We start from the raw sequence: 18,370 nt of genomic DNA on the forward strand, positions 1-18,370 counted from the left end.
TTCCCCATAGAGAATCATTTGTCCGTGTCTAATGCGTGCTTTTTACGCCTCTCACTCATCCGTATTCCTCTCTAGTGTGACCCCGGCCTAATACTGCCCCCTATATACAGGAATATAACTACTATAATACTGCCCCTATGTACAAGAATATAACTACTATAATACTGCCCCTATGTACAAGAATATAACTACTATAATACTGCCCCTATGTACAAGAATATAACTACTATAATACTGCCCCTATGTACAAGAATATAACTACTATAATACTGCCCCTATATACAGGAATATAACTACTATAATACTGCCCCTATGTACAAGAATATAACTACTATAATACTGCTCCTATGTACAAGAATATAACTATTATAATACTGCCCCTATGTACAAGAATATAACTACTATAATACTGCCCCTATGTACAAGAATATAACTACAATAATACTGCTCCTATATACAAGAATATAACTACTATAATACTGTCCCTATGTACAAGAATATAACTATTATAATACTGCCCCTATGTACAAGAATATAACTACTATAATACTGCTCCTATGTACAAGAATATAACTACAATAATACTGTCCCTATGTACAAGAATATAACTACTATAATACTGCCCCTGTGTACAAGAATATAACTACTATAATACTGCCCCTATGCACGTGAATATAACTACTATAATACTGCCCCCTATATACAAGAATATAACTACTATAATACTGCCCCTATGTACAATAATATAACTACTATAATACTGCCCCTATGTACAAGAATATAACTACTATAATACTGCCTCTATGTACAAGAATATAACTACTATAATACTACCCCCTATGTACAAGAATATAACTACTATAATACTGCCCCCTATGTACAAGAATATAACTACTATAATACTGCTCCCTATGTACAAGAATATAACTACTATAATACTGACCCTATGTACAAGAATGTAACTACTATAATACTGACCCTATGTACAAGAATATAACTACTATAATACTACCCCCTATGTACAAGAATATAACTACTATAATACTGCCCCCTATGTACAAGAATATAACTACTATAATACTGCCCCTTTGTACAAGAATATAACTACTATAATACTGCCCCTATGTACAAGAATATAACTACTATAATACTGCTCCTATGTACAAGAATATAACTACTATAATACTGCCCCCTATGTACAAGAATATAACTACTATAATACTACCCCCTATGTACAAGAATATAACTACTATAATACTGCCCCCTATGTACAAGAATATAACTACTATAATACTGCCCCTTTGTACAAGAATATAACTACTATAATACTGCCCCTATGTACAAGAATATAACTACTATAATACTGCCCCTATGTACAAGAATATAACTACTATAATACTGCCCCTATGTACAAGAATATAACTACTATAATACTGCCCCATGTACAAGAATATAACTACTATAATACTGCCCCCTATGTTCAAGAATATAACTACTATAATACTGCCCCCTATGTACAAGAATATAACTACTATAATACTGCCCCCTATGTACAAGAATATAACTACTATAATACTGCCTCCTATGTACAAGAATATAACTACTATAATACTGCCCCTATGTACAAGAATATAACTACTATAATACTGCTCCTATGTACAAGAATATAACTACTATAATACTGCCCCCTATGTACAAGAATATAACTACTATAATACTGCTCCTATGTACAAGAATATAACTACTATAATACTGCCCCCTATGTACAAGAATATAACTACTATAATACTGACCCTATGTACAAGAATATAACTACTATAATACTACCCCCTATGTACAAGAATATAACTACTATAATACTGCCCCCTATGTACAAGAATATAACTACTATAATACTGCTCCCTATGTACAAGAATATAACTACTATAATACTGACCCTATGTACAAGAATATAACTACTATAATACTGCCCCTTTGTACAAGAATATAACTACTATAATACTGCCCCTATGTACAAGAATATAACTACTATAATACTGCTCCTATGTACAAGAATATAACTACTATAATGCTGCCCCCTATGTACAAGAATATAACTACTATAATACTGCCCCCTATGTACAAGAATATAACTACTATAATACTGCTCCCTATGTACAAGAATATAACTACTATAATACTGACCCTATGTACAAGAATATAACTACTATAATACTTCCCCTTTGTACAAGAATATAACTACTATAATACTGCCCCTATGTACAAGAATATAACTACTATAATACTGCTCCTATGTACAAGAATATAACTACTATAATACTGCCCCCTATGTACAAGAATATAACTACTATAATACTGCCCCCTATGTACAAGAATATAACTACTATAATACTGCCCCCTATGTACAAGAATATAACTACTATAATACTGCCCCTTTGTACAAGAATATAACTACTATAATACTGCCCCTATGTACAAGAATATAACTACTATAATACTGCTCCTATGTACAAGAATATAACTACTATAATACTGCCCCCTATGTACAAGAATATAACTACTATAATACTGCCCCTATGTACAAGAATATAACTACTATAATACTGCCCCTATGTACAAGAATATAACTACTATAATACTGCCCCTATGTACAAGAATATAACTATAATACTGCCCCTATGTACAAGAATATAACTACTATAATACTGCCCCTATGTACAAGAATATAACTATTATAATACTTTCCCTATATACAAGAATATAACTACTATAATACTGCCCCTATGTACAAGAATATAACTACTATAATACTGCCCCCTATATACAAGAATATAACTACTATAATACTGCCCCTATGTACAAGAATATAACTACTATAATACTGCCACTATGTACAAGAATATAACTACTATAATACTGCCACTATGTACAAGAATATAACTACTATAATACTGCCCCCTAAGTACAAGAATATAACTACTATAAGGCCGGGGTCACACTAACCGGCGCAAAATACGGTCCGTAGTTTACAGGCTTAATACAGATGAATGACCCCTAAACAGTGCTCCGTATGTCATCCGTAAGCAAGGTGTGGTCGCGTATTTTGCGCATGTAAGCATCCGTATGCTGAGATTTTCTCGCCGGCTTGCAAAATGGACATATAATGGAGCCCTATGACAGGTTTTATAACACAAACGAAAGAATAGATATATACACATAGAATACATATATATATATATATATACTCATGTTATTGTGACAAACATATATATAAATATATATATATAAATATTTCACAGAGTTCTTCATAGCAGAATAGCCGCTAATTAACTCTATCAAATGATTCCCCAACCCGACATGAAATGACACATGGTTACATACAGTAAACCATTTCATTTCATGTTTTTTTTATATGTCCCTGACTAATAATTAGATGAGGGTTTGTGTGCAAAATTTGGGAGTTGTAGTTGTTATTTTAAGGGGTTAATTCTTTGTTAAAAAATGTGTGGGCTTCCCATTGCCCTGTAGCGGTGGCGAGTGGGTTGATCTAACAAAAGGTTAATGTCACCTTACAATCGAATGGTGACATTAACCCTTTGTTAGATTAACCCACTCGCCACCAATATAGGGCAATGGGAAGCCCACGCATTTTTTAACAAAGAATTAACCCCTTAAAATAACAACTACAACTCCCAAATTTTGCACACAAACCCTCATCTAATTATTAGTCAGGGACATATAAAAAAAACATGAAATGAAATGGTTTACTGTATGTAACCATGTGTCATTTCATGTCGGGTTGGGGAATCATTTGATAGAGTTAATTAGCGGCTATTCTGCTATGAAGAACTCTGTGAAATATAAATATATATATATATGTTTGTCACAATAACATGAGTATATATATATATATATGTATTCTATGTGTCTATATCTATTCTTTCTTTCATTATTAAACATGTCAGTGTGAGTTTACTGTATCGCGCACTGAATTGCCGGCTTTTCTAAAAGACACCGGGTGAGTATTTCTCGCATGTGTGGTCCGTGTGTAATCCATATTTTTTGCGCACCCATAGACTTGCATTGGCGTATTACGGGCGTAGTACGCTGACAATCGCAGCATGTTGTGATTGGCACGGACCGTAGAATACGGATGAGAAATATACGGCTGTTGTGAGCTTCCCCATAGAGAATCATTTGTCCGTGTCTAATGCGTGCTTTTTACGCCTCTCACTCATCCGTATTCCTCTCTAGTGTGACCCCGGCCTAATACTGCCCCCTATATACAGGAATATAACTACTATAATACTGCCCCTATGTACAAGAATATAACTACTATAATACTGCCCCTATGTACAAGAATATAACTACTATAATACTGCCCCTATGTACAAGAATATAACTACTATAATACTGCCCCTATGTACAAGAATATAACTACTATAATACTGCCCCTATATACAGGAATATAACTACTATAATACTGCCCCTATGTACAAGAATATAACTACTATAATACTGCTCCTATGTACAAGAATATAACTATTATAATACTGCCCCTATGTACAAGAATATAACTACTATAATACTGCCCCTATGTACAAGAATATAACTACAATAATACTGCTCCTATATACAAGAATATAACTACTATAATACTGTCCCTATGTACAAGAATATAACTATTATAATACTGCCCCTATGTACAAGAATATAACTACTATAATACTGCTCCTATGTACAAGAATATAACTACAATAATACTGTCCCTATGTACAAGAATATAACTACTATAATACTGCCCCTGTGTACAAGAATATAACTACTATAATACTGCCCCTATGCACGTGAATATAACTACTATAATACTGCCCCCTATATACAAGAATATAACTACTATAATACTGCCCCTATGTACAATAATATAACTACTATAATACTGCCCCTATGTACAAGAATATAACTACTATAATACTGCCTCTATGTACAAGAATATAACTACTATAATACTACCCCCTATGTACAAGAATATAACTACTATAATACTGCCCCCTATGTACAAGAATATAACTACTATAATACTGCTCCCTATGTACAAGAATATAACTACTATAATACTGACCCTATGTACAAGAATGTAACTACTATAATACTGACCCTATGTACAAGAATATAACTACTATAATACTACCCCCTATGTACAAGAATATAACTACTATAATACTGCCCCCTATGTACAAGAATATAACTACTATAATACTGCCCCTTTGTACAAGAATATAACTACTATAATACTGCCCCTATGTACAAGAATATAACTACTATAATACTGCTCCTATGTACAAGAATATAACTACTATAATACTGCCCCCTATGTACAAGAATATAACTACTATAATACTACCCCCTATGTACAAGAATATAACTACTATAATACTGCCCCCTATGTACAAGAATATAACTACTATAATACTGCCCCTTTGTACAAGAATATAACTACTATAATACTGCCCCTATGTACAAGAATATAACTACTATAATACTGCCCCTATGTACAAGAATATAACTACTATAATACTGCCCCTATGTACAAGAATATAACTACTATAATACTGCCCCTATGTACAAGAATATAACTACTATAATACTGCCCCCTATGTTCAAGAATATAACTACTATAATACTGCCCCCTATGTACAAGAATATAACTACTATAATACTGCCCCCTATGTACAAGAATATAACTACTATAATACTGCCTCCTATGTACAAGAATATAACTACTATAATACTGCCCCTATGTACAAGAATATAACTACTATAATACTGCTCCTATGTACAAGAATATAACTACTATAATACTGCCCCCTATGTACAAGAATATAACTACTATAATACTGCTCCTATGTACAAGAATATAACTACTATAATACTGCCCCCTATGTACAAGAATATAACTACTATAATACTGACCCTATGTACAAGAATATAACTACTATAATACTACCCCCTATGTACAAGAATATAACTACTATAATACTGCCCCCTATGTACAAGAATATAACTACTATAATACTGCTCCCTATGTACAAGAATATAACTACTATAATACTGACCCTATGTACAAGAATATAACTACTATAATACTGCCCCTTTGTACAAGAATATAACTACTATAATACTGCCCCTATGTACAAGAATATAACTACTATAATACTGCTCCTATGTACAAGAATATAACTACTATAATGCTGCCCCCTATGTACAAGAATATAACTACTATAATACTGCCCCCTATGTACAAGAATATAACTACTATAATACTGCTCCCTATGTACAAGAATATAACTACTATAATACTGACCCTATGTACAAGAATATAACTACTATAATACTTCCCCTTTGTACAAGAATATAACTACTATAATACTGCCCCTATGTACAAGAATATAACTACTATAATACTGCTCCTATGTACAAGAATATAACTACTATAATACTGCCCCCTATGTACAAGAATATAACTACTATAATACTGCCCCCTATGTACAAGAATATAACTACTATAATACTGCCCCCTATGTACAAGAATATAACTACTATAATACTGCCCCTTTGTACAAGAATATAACTACTATAATACTGCCCCTATGTACAAGAATATAACTACTATAATACTGCTCCTATGTACAAGAATATAACTACTATAATACTGCCCCCTATGTACAAGAATATAACTACTATAATACTGCCCCTATGTACAAGAATATAACTACTATAATACTGCCCCTATGTACAAGAATATAACTACTATAATACTGCCCCTATGTACAAGAATATAACTATAATACTGCCCCTATGTACAAGAATATAACTACTATAATACTGCCCCTATGTACAAGAATATAACTACTATAATACTGCCCCCTATGTACAAGAATATAACTACTATAATACTGCCCCCTATGTACAAGAATATAACTACTATAATACTGCCCCCTATGTACAAGAATATAACTACTATAATACTGCCTCCTATGTACAAGAATATAACTACTATAATACTGCCCCCTATGTACAAGAATATAACTGCTATAATACTGCCCCCTATGTACAAGAATATAACTACTATAATACTGCTCCTATGTACAAGAATATAACTACTATAATACTGCCCCCTATGTACAAGAATATAACTACTATAATACTGCCCCTATGTACAAGAATATAACTACTATAATACTGCTCCTATGTACAAGAATATAACTACTATAATACTGCCCCCTATATACAAGAATATAACTGCTATAATATTGCCCCCTATGTACAAGAATATAACTACTATAATACTGCCCCTATGTACAAGAATATAACTACTATAATACTGCTCCTATGTACAAGAATATAACTACTATAATACCGCCCCTATGTACAAGAATATAACTGCTAGAATACTGCCCCCTATGTACAAGAATATAACTACTATAATACTGCCCCTATGTACAAGAATATAACTACTATAATACTGCCCCTATGTACAAGAATATAACTATTATAATACTGCCCCTATGTACAAGAATATAACTGCTATAATACTGCCCCCTATGTACAAGAATATAACTACTATAATACTGCCCCCTATATACAAGAATATAACTACTATAATACTGCCCCTATGTACAAGAATATAACTACTATAATACTGCCCCCTATATACAAGAATATAACTGCTATAATACTGCCCCCTATGTACAAGAATATAACTACTATAATACTGCCCCTATGTACAAGAATATAACTACTATAATACTGCTCCTATGTACAAGAATATAACTACTATAATACTGCCCCTATGTACAAGAATATAACTGCTATAATACTGCCCCCTATGTACAAGAATATAACTACTATAATACTGCCCCTATGTACAAGAATATAACTACTATAATACTGCCCCTATGTACAAGAATATAACTATTATAATACTGCCCCTATGTACAAGAATATAACTACTATAATACTGCCCCTATGTACAAGAATATAACTACTATAATACTGCCCCTATGTACAAGAATATAACTACTATAATACTGCCCCCTATATACAAGAATATAACTGCTATAATACTGCCTCCTATGTACAAGAATATAACTACTATAATACTGCCCCCTATATACAAGAATATAACTACTATAATACTGCCCCTATGTACAAGAATATAATTACTATAATACTGCCCCTATGTACAAGAATATAACTATTATAATACTGCCCCTATGTACAAGAATATAACTACTATAATACTGCCCCTATGTACAAGAATATAACTACTATAATACTGCCCCTATGTACAAGAATATAACTACTATAATACTGCCCCCTATATACAAGAATATAACTGCTATAATACTGCCCCCTATGTACAAGAATATAACTACTATAATACTGCCCCTATGTACAAGAATATAACTACTATAATACTGCTCCTATGTACAAGAATATAACTACTATAATACTGCCCCTATGTACAAGAATATAACTACTATAATACTGCCCCTATGTACAAGAATATAACTACTATAATACTGCTCCTATGTACAAGAATATAACTACTATAATACTGCCCCTATGTACAAGAATATAACTGCTATAATACTGCCCCCTATGTACAAGAATATAACTACTATAATACTGCCCCTATGTACAAGAATATAACTACTATAATACTGCCCCTATGTACAAGAATATAACTATTATAATACTGCCCCTATGTACAAGAATATAACTACTATAATACTGCCCCTATGTACAAGAATATAACTACTATAATACTGCCCCTATGTACAAGAATATAACTACTATAATACTGCCCCCTATATACAAGAATATAACTGCTATAACACCGCTCCTCTACCCATATGCATTCAGGGATTAGAGGAGCTGGCAGGGTCCCTGTACTTCCCGCTCTCACCAGCAGATGGCAGCCACTGTCAGTGCTATCAGGGCCCTTGGACACGGTGACACTGAGAAATATGACTGGATCTATATGATTAGTGTAATCATCTGCCCATGTGACCCCGTCCCCCAGTATACGGCAGCCGGGGTCAGTCAGTGATGGCTTCGGGGTCTCTGTTTCCTCTGCCACTGTCGGGGGCTGCTGAGCCAGTACAGGTGTAGGCAGCAAGTCCATCTCACGCCCTCCCTCCTCGTCTAACAATGGTACAGCCCTTTACATTGGATCCTACAGGGGAACCGTCTGAAAAATACCAAATTGTGGTCTGAAAGGGGGAGGTGCTCCACAGGAGGCAGGTGCACGGCCAGGCCCGCCCTCTGTGGAGGGGTGTGACTATTGTTAGTATGTTATTGGGTCTTTACTATTAAGGGAAGAGCCAATCATAAGCTCTAGTGATTTTGGTGTTCTATTGCCATGGTGATGGGCGGGTTTACAGCCACATGTCAGTGATGTGGGCGGGGTTTGGGATGCTGAAGCGAGAATGTTTGACAGAAGAGGAGCCGCCGGCGGCCGGGACAGCGGGGCAGCGTGAGTATGCGGCGGGCACCGGGGGGTGTAATACCTGAGCACCGGGGGGGTGTAATACCTGAGCACCAGGGGTGTATAATACCTGAGCACCAGGGGGGGTGTAATACCTGAGCGCCAGGTGTGTATAATACCTGAGCACCGGGGGTGTATAATACCTGAGCACCAGGGGGGTGTAATACCTGAGCACCAGGGGTGTAATACCTGAGCACCAGGGGTGTAATACCTGAGCACCAGGGGGGTGTAATACCTGAGCACCAGGGGGGTGTAATACCTGAGCACCGGGGTGTATAATACCTGAGCACCGGGGTGTATAATACCTGAGCACCGGGGGGTGTAATACCTGAGCACCAGGTGTGTATAATACCTGAGCACCGGGGTGTATAATACCTGAGCACCGGGGGGTGTAATACCTGAGCACCAGGGGTGTAATACCTGAGCACCAGGGGGGTGTAATACCTGAGCACCGGGGGGTGTAATACCTGAGCACCGGGGGGTGTAATACCTGAGCACCAGGGGGGTGTAATACCTGAGCGCCAGGGGGTTGTAATACCTGAGCACCGGGGGGTGTAATACCTGAGCACCAGGGGGGTGTAATACCTGAGCGCCAGGGGGTTGTAATACCTGAGCACCGGGGGGTGTATAATACCTGAGCACCAGGGGTGTATAATACCTGAGCACCAGGTGTGTATAATACCTGAGCACCAGGTGTGTATAATACCTGAGCACCAGGTGTGTATAATACCTGAGCACCAGGGGTGTGTAATACCTGAGCGCCAGGGGTGTATAATACCTGAGCACCGGGGGTGTATAATACCTGAGCACCAGGGGTGTATAATACCTGAGCACCAGGGGGGTGTAATACCTGAGCGCCAGGGGGTTGTAATACCTGAGCACCGGGGGTTGTAATACCTGAGCACCAGGGGGTTGTAATACCTGAGCACCAGGTGTGTATAATACCTGAGCACCAGGTGTGTATAATACCTGAGCGCCAGGGGTGTGTAATACCTGAGCACCAGGGGTGTATAATACCTGAGCGCCAGGGGTGTATAATACCTGAGCGCCAGAGGAGTATAACACCTGAGCACCAGGGGTGTATAATACCTGAGCGCCAGGGGTGTATAATACCTGAGCGCCAGGGGTGTATAATACCTGAGCGCCAGGGGTGTATAATACCTGAGCGCCAGGGGTGTATAATACCTGAGCACCAGGGGGGTATAATACCTGAGCACCAGGGGGGTATAATACCTGAGCACCAGGGGTGTATAATACCTGAGCACCAGGGGTGTATAATACCTGAGCGCCAGGGGTGTATAATACCTGAGCGCCAGGGGTGTATAATACCTGAGCGCCAGGGGTGTATAATACCTGAGCGCCAGGGGTGTATAATACCTGAGCACCAGGGGTGTATAATACCTGAGCACCAGGGGTGTATAATACCTGAGCACCAGGGGTGTATAATACCTGAGCACCAGGGGTGTATAATACCTGAGCACCAGGGGTGTATAATACCTGAGCACCAGGGGTGTATAATACCTGAGCACCAGGGCTGTATAATACCTGAGCACCAGGGGTGTATAACACCTGAGCACCAGGGGTGTATAATACCTGAGCACCAGGGGTGTATAATACCTGAGCACCAGGGGTGTATAATACCTGAGCGCCAGGTGTGTATAATACCTGAGCACCAGGGGTGTATAATACCTGAGCGCCAGGGGGTTGTAATACCTGAGCACCAGGGGTGTATAATACCTGAGCACCAGGGGTGTATAATACCTGAGCGCCAGGGGTGTGTAATACCTGAGCGCCAGGGGTGTATAATACCTGAGCGCCAGGGGTGTATAATACCTGAGCGCCAGGGGTGTATAATACCTGAGCGCCAGGGGTGTATAATACCTGAGCGCCAGGGGTGTATAATACCTGAGCACCAGGGGGGTATAATAATACCTGAGCACCAGTGGTGTATAATACCTGAGCACGAGGGAGTGTAATACCTGAGCACCAGTGAGGTGTAATACCTGAGCACCAGAGGAGTATAACACCTGAGCACCAGGGGTGTATAATACCTGAGCACCAGAGGGGTATAATACCTGAGCACCAGAGGAGTATAACACCTGAGCACCAGGGGTGTATAATACCTGAGCACCAGTGGGGTGTAATACCTGAGCACCAGAGGAGTATAACACCTGAGCACCAGGGGTGTATAATACCTGAGCACCAGAGGGGTATAATACCTGAGCACCAGGGGTGTATAATACCTGAGCACCAGTGGGGTGTAATACCTGAGCACCAGTGGGGTGTAATACCTGAGCACCAGTGGGGTGTAATACCTGAGCACCAGTGGGGTTTAATACCTGAGCACCAGTGGGGTTTAATACCTGAGCACCAGGGGGGTATAATACCTGAGCACCAGGGGGGTGTAATACCTGAGCATCAGTGGGGTATAATACCTGAGCACCATGGGGCTATAATACCTGAGAATCAGAGGGCTATAATACCTGAGCACCAGAGGGGTATAATACCTGAGCACCAGGGGTGTATAATACCTGAGCACCAGTGGGGTATAATACCTGTGCACCAGGGACAGACCTGAGATCTGTGATTGGCTGCGGTCCTGCCAGGTTCCCTTCCAGGTGATCTGTAGCGCACGATTGGTCGCGGTCCTCAGTTATTGATCCTGGTGGGCGGGGTTTAGCTGTGATTGGCAGGTGAGGATGTTTAGTGATGGACGCCGCGGAGGAGGCTGAGCGGAGGCTGTGGCAGGTGGGTGACCCGCAGTGACCACTGGCGGCGCACATCATTCTAGTGCTGGGCATTGATCGCAGAGATGACAGGGCAGTGGCTTACAGAGGATGACTCCAGGGTGCGGATGATGAGAGCTGGAGAACTTACAGGTGACGAGGAAGAACAGGTGGGGCCTGGGAGCCCGCTCCCTCATGGACTGTCGTGGACAGTGGAGCTGGTGAGCGCTGTCAGGGCGCAGGGGAGGGGTAATTACTCATCAGCATTAATTATCCGGCATGGAATCATCCAGGACCTGACACTTCTCACAGCTGCAGGTCTGCCACCATCGGATCCAGTCTGCACAATGCTCTGTGAGCTGAACACATGGCCAGATCGCTGGTTAGAATGTATCAGCATGTGGACTGGATAAAGAGAAGGCTGGTAGTGCAATAAGAGACTGCGCTGCTGTGGTAGAATTCAAGATATCTTTATTGCAATAAAGATATCTTGAATTCTGCCACAGCAGCGCAGTCTCTTATTGCACTACCAGCCTTCTCTTTGTACCAAGTCCTTGGACCTCGTTCAGACTGCTGCAGCTGTTTTATGCGATTATAGGTGTTGTGATTCTCACAACCCTATCAGGTGAGCCTAACATTTGCTGTGCACTCATCTACTTTCCATACAGACCTATGCATTGGAAGCGCTCTGTCTCCCACTTTTTCTTTCCATATGGACTGGATGCAATTGTAACAAACCCTCTGCTGTGAGAAGTAACAGGAGGTTTCAGGATCCCAATGAGAATGTTCTCTGTGTCTGCAGATGGTGAGACGTTCTCTCTTGTGCCGCTTGTCCCCCCCCCGGTAGCCCCTCATGTTCTCCTTTATAGTGGGGGGTCTTCTGCTGTAACTGATGCAGCGCTAATGATTGGGAGACGAGGGGCTTGTGGTGGTAGAAGCCACTGGGAGCTACATCCGCAGGATGCAAAACTTTCTGCCCCCTCCTCCTCCCATGTGATCAGTGGGCATGAATATTTCTGCAGCTGCACGGTGGCCGCCGCCATGGCTCACTGCAGGCATGCAAATCCCGGTATTATCATGTCACCGTCCGACCACGGGATCGAGATGATTTGTGTGTCGCGTGTCACTTGGATCGTCTTTGTGAAGCCGGCTTATGTCAAGATTAACAAATGCAAACTCCAGTGTCACCCATCTCTCCCAGGACCCTGAACAGCAACGTTGCCCATGGTTGTATCCTTGATTTTAAGAAAGCTGGCTCATACAACCCATTGTGGGGCCTGGAATGGCTGCTATAAAGGTCATCACTCAGCTTTCTTATGACCCTGAACAACAAAGCTGCCATTAATTATATGACTACATAGATCGGCCAGTGTGCGATTCACAACTCTACAAAAAACCTTTGTGAGAATCTGGAACGATGAGGTGTCACCCAGCTTTTCCAGGACACTGAATGACAAAACTGTGAATGGCAAACATGACTGCAGAACTAGGACATATTTACCATTCAGGGCTCTGAGAAAGCTTGTTTATAACCCATGGTAAAGAGTGGCCATATGGCTCACCACTCAGCTTTTCCTGTTCCCCGAATGACAAACCTACTTTAATATGCATTGAATGATGTATTTCCCATACTGGTTTACAACATATCTGGGAGGCGAAATTGTGGCCATAAGTGTTATCACCCAGCTTTCCCGAGCCCCTGAGTGTTAGAGTAGCCTAGTTGCACATTGACTTTATAATTCAGTGGTCATATCAGTCATCACTCAGCTTTTCCAAGCACCTGAGCTGTAATAAATCTAGTTACACTAGTGAATAGGAGTTTTATTTCATAATTTTGCAGGACTTTTACAAAGTTGGGTAATAGCTGAACTAATGGCCATGTGAGTCATCACTCAGCTTTCCCGGGCTCCTGAACAGCCAAGGTGCACATTGGATGAGTTATAACTTCCTCTGTAGTGGACTGTAAGAAAGATGGGTGACATCCCTTGTAGGAGCTAAAAGAACCGTCATGTTTGTCACCACACAGCTTTCCCAGTCTCCTGAATGGTAAAACAGCCTACACACTGGATGGCTTCATACTTATGTTATGGACTGTAAGAAATCTGCGTTACAGCCCTTACAGGGGGCTGAAGAATCCTCCATATAGGTTGTCACAAACTCAGCTTTCCCAGACTCCTGAATGGTAAAGCAGCCTAGTTACGCACTGGATGGCTTCATACTTATATGATGGACTGTAAGAAATCTGCGTTACAGGGGGCTGAAGAATCCTCCATATAGGTTGTCACAAACTCAGCTTTCCCAGACTCCTGAATGGTAAAGCAGCCTAGTTACGCACTGGAAGGCCTCATACTTATATGATGGACTGTAAGAAATCTGCGTTACAGGGGGCTGAAGTAACCTCCATACGGGATGTCACTCAGCTTTCCCAGACTCCTGAATGGTAAAGAAGCCTAGTTACGCACTGGAAGGCCTCATACTTATATGATGGACTGTAAGAAATCTGCGTTACAGGGGGCTGAAGTAACCTCAATACGGGATGTCACTCAGCTTTCCCAGACTCCTGAATGGTAAAGCAGCCTAGTTACGCACTGGATGGAACTTGTACATTTCTTTTCTCAGGATTTTTCTGGAGTCCTTACCACCTCCTGCCCTTGAATAGACGGACTTTGAGGCTGACTCAGGAGATTTATAACGCGCTGCGACGTTTCCTACTTCTTTCTGCGCCTTTGAGCTGTAATCCGAGTTTCCATTGTCCGATATCCGTGGAAAGATCTTGTCCTTGAGAAGGTGGCGCAGTGATCGACTGATAGACGAGCCTGGAAATCTGAGACCAGACGACTTTATTGCTTTCTAGAAAAGCTGCTCTGGGATTTTTTCCTTTTTTTATGCCATTGTTATACCCTTGGTGTCCATATATGCCACCCCAAAACTGGGCATTTAATTGTATATGGCCTCAGTATGGTGAAATACAAATCTTTTGCTATTTGCCTTGATGGAAAATTCCCTTAATGGTTCTTTGCTCTGACATGCGTACACCCATTCATTCATCCAGCCAATTTAAAGGGTTTGTACCACTAACATTGCAGAGTTTTTCTCTCTGGTTATAAGGATGTAATTTTTTTTTTTTATAAATATTTGTAAATGTAAAGTTACAAGGATTCAGAATGTCAGTATTCTGACCATTTTAGACTTTCGGAAGTTCAGGGAGGCGCTGTTGCATTGGATTCAATGGAAATGGTTTGTTGAGAGTAGTGGTGAAAAGCGGTACTGCAAGTAAGTATAAAACTTAAGATTTGAAGGGAGATTTGTAGTGTTAAATTTATCAGCAAAGAAAGATATCCGATGTTATATGATTTAGAAAGAAAGGATCAGAGGCAAAACAGCCCCTCATGTCCAAATGGATGACAAATGCTCACAGGGTTGTCTGAGAATGGACAAACAGCCCCCATATTGGTGAAGTTGGGCCTCCCTGTGTCGTACCATAGACATGACATGGTTGTAATACTGTTGCTCATGTCTGCATGGCCCTATAGTGACTAGTGAAGGATCATGTGTGTAAGATACTTGTGATTTCAGCTCTGAAGGGCTCTACTTGTTACCCAATGTATGGGGGGGAGAGAGAGGTTCAAAGCTCCTGAGAGTAACCGTATCCCGAGGATTGACCGTCTCGTAATTCACAGGAATTGGAAGCGATGATGTCGGCGACATTAATATGTGTAAGGCCAGGACGAGGCGAGACCGTCACTTCGGGTGGGCCGTGGGGGCAGGATGACCCTATTTCGTTAGTAGTTTACCATTATTGGTTTGCTGTCAACTAATGGGGACATGAAATTGAAATGACCAGGACCCGTTATAGGTGACAGTCCATTAATCCTACTGAACTTTCCCAGAATCCAGAATGGCAATCCTTAATTTCTGTTTGATACGGCCCATGTGCCTGCTGGAGCTGAGCTGGTGGCCATGCTGGTTTCCACTAAACTTGACAGATTTGCCATTTAGGACTCTGGAAAAGCTGGGTGAGGATTTTTATATATATACATTTTTTTAAAGGGACATGTTCTTTAAGGGCAGCTTTTATAAGGTCCCAGGAGCACATACTATTCCGTCACCAAAATAGCCGCCCGGTGTCAGGCTGCAGGCGGCTCCTTCCCTCTCGCCGTGTGGATATCTATGAAACCGGGTCACATTACAACCATGTGTTACCAGAGCCGGTGCGCAGCCCCTCCGGCAGACGGACTCTGTAGTAGTATCCTGGGTACGCCTATTGCGCTCCCGTGGTCGCCCCGGTCCTTTATCTGCGGAAATATCTTCTCAGCTTGACAAGTGGAAGTTCTGCAGAGAAGACGGCACTCGGGAAGGTTATTTGGGGCAACGCTGGGATTACATAGGGACTAGGAATCCTAATCTTCAGATGTTTAAAGGGGACAGGGCAGCGATTGCATGAATATTCTTTTTATAAGTCTCTGTTCCTTTATTGCAGAGCGTTTACCAGAAGCGGAACATGTGCACAATGTGTGGATATAACCACATGTAATACCTGACCACCCGGGATTATCTGCACCAAGGTATTGTCTGGGTCCAAGTGCTACCGTCTCCAGTGTGATATTAATATATGAGAACATATCACAGGAACAGTTGTATGATATGTCCATATGCTACAGTAGGTTTACAATATGAGCAGTCCTCTAATGTTCAAGAATATAACTACTATAATACTGCCCCTATGTACAAGAATATAACTACTATAATACTGCCCCTATGTACAAGAATATAACTACTATAATACTGCCCCCATGTATAAGAATATAACTACTATAATACTGCCCCTATGTACAAGAATATAACTACTATAATACTGCTCCTATATACAAGAATATAACTACTATAATACTGCCCCCATGTATAAGAATATAACTACTATAATACTGCCCCTATGTACAAGAATATAACTACTATAATACTGCTCCTATATACAAGAATATAACTACTATAATACTGCCCCTATGTACAAGAATATAACTACTATAATACTGCCCCCATGTATAAGAATATAACTACTATAATACTGCCCCTATGTACAAGAATATAACTACTATAATACTGCCCCCATGTATAAGAATATAACTACTATAATACTGCCCCTATATACAAGAATATAACTACTATAATACTGCCCCCATGTATAAGAATATAACTACTATAATACTGCCCCTATGTACAAGAATATAACTACTATAATACTGCTCCTATGTACAAGAATATAACTACTATAATACTGCTCCTATGTACAAGAATATAACTACTATAATACTGCCCCCTATGTGCAAGAATAAACTAATATACAAGAATATAACTGCTATAATACTGCCCCCTATATACAAGAATATAACTACTATAATTCTGCCCCATGTACAAGAATATAATTACTATAATACTGCTCCCTATGTATAAGAATATAACTACTATAATACTGCTCCTATGTACAAGAATATAATACTATAATACCGCCCCTATGTACAAGAATATAACTACTATAATACTGCCCCTATGTACAAGAATATAACTACTATAATACTGCCCCTATGTACAAGAATATAACTACTATAATACTGCCCCCTATGTACAAGAATATAACTACTAGAATACTGCCCCCTATGTACAAGAATATAACTACTATAATACTGCCTCTATGTACAAGAATATAACTACTATAATACCGCCCCTATATACTAGAATATAACTACTATAATACTGCCCCTATGTACAAGAATATTACTACTATAATACTGCCCCCTATGTACAAGAATATAACTACTATAATACTGCCCCTATATACAAGAATATAACTACTATAATACTGCCCCTATGTACAAGAATATTACTACTATAATACTTCCCCTATGTACAAGAATATAACTACTAGAATACTGCCCCCTATGTACAAGAATATAACTACTAGAATATACTGCTCTTATGTACAAGAATATAATTGCTATAATACTACCCCTATGTACAAGAATATAACTACTATAATACTGCCCCCTATGTACAAGAATATAACCACTATAATACTGCTCCTATGTGCAAGAAT

At 39.7% G+C, this 18,370-nt stretch overlaps 2 protein-coding genes across 11 annotated transcripts in view; one reads left to right on the forward strand and one right to left on the reverse strand.

Moving 5' to 3' along the window:
* PTX4 (pentraxin 4) overlaps positions 1-12,202 on the reverse strand; it is a 48,305-nt gene extending 36,103 nt beyond the window's left edge. Inside the window, exon 1 of one of the 4 annotated variants that reach the window (XM_073558566.1) lies at positions 12,128-12,202. The gene's annotated coding sequence lies outside the window, so the exon portion shown is untranslated. Of the gene's footprint in view, positions 1-8,971; positions 9,214-12,108 lie in introns of those variants that run through there. The other 3 variants (XM_073558565.1, XM_073558569.1, XM_073558568.1) reach the window with 3 other exon arrangements.
* SEC14L5 (SEC14 like lipid binding 5) overlaps positions 1-18,370 on the forward strand; it is a 129,248-nt gene that overhangs the window by 12,637 nt on the left and 98,241 nt on the right. For 2 of the 7 annotated variants that reach the window (XM_073558553.1, XM_073558560.1), the window contains exons 1-2: positions 9,471-9,541; positions 16,760-16,844. The gene's annotated coding sequence lies outside the window, so the exon portion shown is untranslated. Of the gene's footprint in view, positions 1-9,470; positions 9,542-12,211; positions 12,302-12,960; positions 13,085-14,765; positions 15,553-16,759; positions 16,845-18,370 lie in introns of those variants that run through there. The other 5 variants (XM_073558558.1, XM_073558556.1, XM_073558555.1 and 2 more) reach the window with 4 other exon arrangements.

Source organism: Dendrobates tinctorius, unplaced genomic scaffold (assembly GCF_039654945.1).
Source record: "Dendrobates tinctorius isolate UK_male_01 unplaced genomic scaffold, ASM3965494v1 ptg000257l, whole genome shotgun sequence".
Classification (NCBI taxonomy): Eukaryota; Metazoa; Chordata; class Amphibia; order Anura; family Dendrobatidae; genus Dendrobates; species Dendrobates tinctorius.